The following is a 5,664-nucleotide window of genomic DNA, read 5'->3' on the forward strand; positions in this document are numbered from 1 at the left end:
AGAGCATGAACGGGGGAGGGGCAGAGAGAGAGGGAGACACAGAATCGGAGACAGGCTCCAGGCTCTGAGCCATCAGCCCAGAGCCTGACACGGGGCTCGAACTCACGGACTGCGAGATCGTGACCTGGCTAAAGTCGGACGCTTAACCGACTGCGCCACCCAGGCGCCCCCGGATCTTTTTTTAAAATAATTCTTCCACCACAGGTATCTTCCTTTATGAATTGGCAGGCATATATTCAATTTTTGTCAGTTCACTTCAAATTTTTCTTCCTTCTTTGACACACTCCGCAGGAAACCAACTTGATGATAGATAGGACGGATGGGGAATGCTAACATCTAAGGACCTGAAGACAACCGTTGGCTGTTGTTGTTTTCTAACTGCTCAGTGTGCTTGAGAAAATGATTTGGCTATCGCTGAAGCAATTTTGGAAGTTCAAGCCTTTCACCGCTCTGCTCAGACCTCTTTTATCTCTGGGATTGAGTGGCCCCGGACGCTAAACATCTTGATAAACGTCAAAAGGTCCGTTTGTCAGAATATTTTGCAAAATGCCTCCGTGGGTGGCATTAGGTGACTCACGGCACTTTCTTGGCATCGTGCGGACCAAATCCATGTGATCTCAGTCTCTAGGCTTAGCTATATTTGTTTGTTAGACGCAACGCAGACTTATGATAATTAATGTTTAAATCCATTTTGAGATGAAAGAAAACTAAACCCACACAAACTATCATTAGCAGCCATAGAAAATGAGCAACCTGCATACTTGTTTCTTTCAACCCCCTTGGTTTTCCCTGATGATATTTTGAAACCTCAAAGAGATCGTGGTTATTATGAGTCATCTTTTTACTACATCTCTTGATGCTGGTGGATACAGGGAAATCTTTAACCCTAAAAGCCCCGGTCCTACTTTATCCTCGGGGTTAAATTCCCTTCAGGGCAAAGAGCCATTCTGGAGCTTCTGTTCCCGCGGGCAGGATGTCTGTGAGCGTCGCATGCAGCGGTCCCCAAACCCAGCTCGTCCTCACAACCATCCGGTTCACCTGATAAAAATACAAATCCCCGGGTCCCAAACCTGGACATGCTGCTTCCGTCAGTCCGGGGTGGAAACCCACATCAGCATCACCGCTCAGATGATCCTCCGTCTGGTTTTCGTAAGGGGGTAAAGTCAGCTTTGAAAACTTGCACCCCACCTGGTCTGCTCACAGCCAGTGCTTTGAGAAGAACACACAATTGGTATATGCGTTTGTCATTCAAAGGAACGAACAATGTCATCGGTGAGAATAAAATATTCCAGTTGTGGAGTGAAGACAGGGAGCATCTTGTAGGATGTCAGTGTGAGGGGAGCCTGGGTGGTTCAGCCGCTTAAGTGTCCGACTTAGGCTCAGGTCATCATCTCACGGCTGGTGGGTTCGAGCCCCACATTGGGCTCTGGGCTGACAGCTCAGAGCCCAGAGCCTACTTCGGATTCTGTGTCTTCCTCTCTCTCCCTGCCCCTCCCCGGCTCACGCTCTGCCTCTCTCTCCTTCAAAAAAAACATTAAAAAAAAAAAAAGTAAAGGAAAAAAGAATGACAGTGTGAAAAGTCACATCATTCTCACCTGGAAAACAGCCAGCTCCTACGCATCACTACTTTGGGAGGATTTATCAACAGATACGAAAAGCCAGCAATTGTAAATACTGATTTTAAAACATGTTCATGTACCTTTTCCAAGTAGAATTTTTTTTTTTCTCAGACCTATAGTCATATGCCGTAATGGCTCTAAGACAAGATTTCACAACCTCGGCATCAATGACATTTTGAATGGGGAAATCCTTTGCAGGGGTGCGGTATGTGAGGGGTGGGGGGGACTGCCTTGTGCCATGTTTATTTAGCGGCGTCTCTGACCTCTACCACTAGATGCCAGTAGCATCTCCCCTTGCAGTGACAACCGAAAATGTCTCCAGACATTGCCAAAAGTGGAAACAAAATTGCTCTCAGTTGAGAAGCTTTGCTCTGGTAAGTTCTCTGAGGCTTCGGAAGCTTATAATAGAAGATGATAAAGGAAAGGTCACATGCAGAGCAGTGGAATCCGACAGAAAAGACTACAGGGCAAGTTGTACTTGTAAAATGAAATAACTGCTTATTTAAAAAAAAAAATCCAGATTCGACACCCACCCATATAGAACAATGAATTTCAAATGGTCTGCGGTTCTAGATGAAAAGCATGGGGAAAATTGAGAAAAATATATAGAATGTATTTATAGAACTTTGGGGTAAAGAATATTTGTCTTGGAAAAAATCAGAAAACCTAGAAGCCCAAAATGAAAACCTCAAGAGACTTAACTCCATAGCATGTTAATGCATCTGTAAAATGAGATAAGAACTAAAGAAAGGCACCATAAGCAACATTTTAAAAAGGGGAAAAGAGAAAGTATTTGTAGCACGTATAACCAACTAAAGATCAATGTTCAATAAAAATAAAAAGCCTAGCAAATCATTTTTTAAAAGGCAGAAAAAATGGGCTAATAATTTGAAAGGGCAGTTCGTAAAGAAAAATCAGTTAGCCAAAGCACATGAAAATTTCCTAAGTCCATTGTAACTCAGGAAAACACAAACAAAAATCACAATATCATCTTGATTTCATCAGACTGGAAAAATTAAAAAGGCTTATGAAATGGGGCACCTGGGTGGCTTAGTCAGTTAAGCACCTGACTCTCGATTTCGGCTCAGGTGATGATCTCATGGTTTATGGGTTCAAGCCCCATGTTGGGCTCTACACCGACAATGCGGATCCTGCTAGGGATTCTCTCTCTATTCCTCTCTCTCTCTGTCTCAAAACAATAAAAAACCAAATTTAGGAAATGCAGAATCGATAAATGCAGATGTGAATCAAAAATCATGGTCATGCCTTATCATGAGAACTTACATTGGGTCTATCTCTTGGACACAATTTAGCAGGAGCTATGACAATGTACAAACCGCATAAACTTTGATCTAGTATTCCCCGTCTTCGGTCTGTCCTACAAAAATACTCTCATATGTGCACACACCATGCAGATATGATGATACTCACGATGGTATTGTTTGTGATAAACACTGCAGACAGACGAGAGCCAGCCATCAGCATAGAATGATTGCTGCCTTTTCATATCCTGATCCCCACCATGTGACTTTTTGCAGTAGTGAAATCGAATGAGGTAGATTTAAAATATTGAAATAAAAAGGCCTTTTCTAGGGCAGACATTTTCAAGGCTATATAGAAACATGGAAACATACACATATTTCTACAGATAAATGCATTTTTCATGTCAATAAAGCTGCATGTGTTTGTCTGTATGTATAATTATGCGTATGGAAACATATAAAAAGTATGTTGGAGGTGACATGTGGACCGATCAATGGGGATTATCTCCAGGAAGAAAAAGTAGGATGAACATCTTATTCTGTGTGCTTCATAGTGTTTGAGGTTTTACTGCAAATACGTATTCTGCATAACATATAATTTTTGAATGCAAGTCAGGAAGTTGAGCTCATTGATTTCAGAAGTCTGTGATTTCAGCTCTAACAAATTGTGGCTTAATTAATCCCGGGTTGGAAATAAATTTGAGAACTTAAGCCACCAAGTTTGTGTCCGTATCACAGGATCCTTCGAGAAGAAAGAGTAACGGGGAGAGAGCTTACTGCTCCTTAAGCAGGCGATGCACTTAGCCCATTGTATATGTTTTCCCATTTATCGTCGTGGCGCTGTATTTTCACCAAGGTGCTGAGACGACGAAGGTCACAGGGCCAGGAAGGGACAGAGTCAGGAGGAGTCAGGCTTGGACCAGCCTTCAGTGCATGTGACTGTGGCTCTCCACACTGGATGATTCCTAGTTTTACTGGTTGATAGACAAACTGGTTTATTTTTTTAAATGTTTATTTATTTCTGAGAGAGAGAGAGATGGAGCATGAGCAGGGGAGGGGCCGAGAGAGAGGGGGACACAGAATCCGAAGCAGGCTCCAGGCTCCGAGCGGTCAGCACAGAGCTCGATGCGGGGCTCGAACCCACAAACTGTGAGATCATGACCTGAGCCAAAGTCGGATGTTTAACCAACTGAGCCACCCAGGCGCCCCTCAAAAATTAGTTTTTCATATCGAGGCATGTTAATATTTAATATTTAGAGATTTAAAATCGCCTTCAGATATAGGTTCTTCGCTTATTCCCGTTGTATTTATTTATATATTTTTTTAATGTTTGTTTATTTTTGAGAGACAGAGCATGAGCGGGGGAGGGGCAGGGAGAAAGGGAGACACAGAATCCGAAGCGGGCTCCAGGCTCCGAGGCATCAGCACAGAGCCCGACGAGGGGCTGGAATTCACGGACTGCGAGATCGTGACCTGAGTTGAAGTCGGACGCTTAACCGACTGAGCTACCCAGGCGACCCCAAACCGATATATCTTATCAAGGTCAAGTCAGCCAGCAGGAGGCCATGGTGCAGAAGCCTGCCGAGCATCACCACCACCACGATCTGCATGACATAAAATTGCTGCGATGGGCTCGGTGCTCACTCTGAACCAAGCATTGCCTTCTTATCTCACACAGAAGTCGAGGAAGGAGGTGCCATTACTGTTCATGTGTCAAAGGGAGGCCACTGAGGCTCAGCAAAGGTAAGAAAGTGGCAGAGAGTCAGATGTTCCACAAGCAGGGGGGACCCCAGCCTCCACCCCCCCCCAGCACAAAACTCAACCCGTAGACAATTGCCCGCAAACAACAACAGCTCCAGGAGGGTTCTGGGGTCCACGTAAGGAACCTCAGTAACAGATAACCGGAGGACAACCACACGCCAGAATAAAGGAAGATATCTTGGCTTTGCCCGCATCGCCCCAGCCCCGAAGCCGGCATTGCCCAGGATGAAGGGGGAGCCCCCCCCAGCTAGAGAGAGTCCCCCTGCCTGAGAAAGAAAGAAGGAGCTAAGTGGTGAGCTTCCCCGGCCTTTCAGGACACCACGTGAAAGAACCTGCTTTGGTTTCACCCCACCCAGGCGGCAGAGCTGAGACACTGAGAGACAGGTGGGAACAAAGAAGAGAGCAGGGGCCACCCATACGGCCACGCGGCAGAAGCCATCCCCGTTCCCGGGCACCTGCTCTGCAGACAGACCTGGCAACTGTCCCCACGAGAGACACCAGCGGCCAGCACAGAGCCCTGAAGTTTCACCAGCTTTTCCTCCGTGGGTATTCACATCCCCTGACGCAAGCCTCCCGAGTGCCTGGTCTCCTCCACCTCCCGCCTCGGCTGCAACGGCTGCCAGCCCGGACCCTGCAGCTGCATGAGAGCAAGACACCAGATTAGACCCCCCTGGCTGACCCCCTACTGCCACGCACACACTCAGGGCTAGTCTCTCAGCCGTCCTCTTGCACTCCACCGGCCAGACGCCGGTCAATGACCTCCACTGCTATGCACGTGCCCCATGGGACACAGTGCAGTCAGCGGAGAGCACATGACAACCCGCAGCAGCCAGCGTGCCCAAAGTTGAGCCTGGTCCTTGCTGCCTGCCCTACCCCCCGCTACTACCCGTGCGTCTGCCGTCGGCCCCTGCCGCCGGCCCCCGCGGCCAAATGCGCGAACAGCACCAGCCCCAGCCATCACTGTTGCCTACGCTGATCCCCAGCCCCTGGACCTACTGAGGACCCCAACTGCCCTTGCAACC

Source organism: Herpailurus yagouaroundi, unplaced genomic scaffold, assembly GCF_014898765.1.
Source record: "Herpailurus yagouaroundi ecotype Mexico unplaced genomic scaffold, PumYag 211, whole genome shotgun sequence".
Lineage (NCBI taxonomy): Eukaryota > Metazoa > Chordata > Mammalia > Carnivora > Felidae > Herpailurus > Herpailurus yagouaroundi.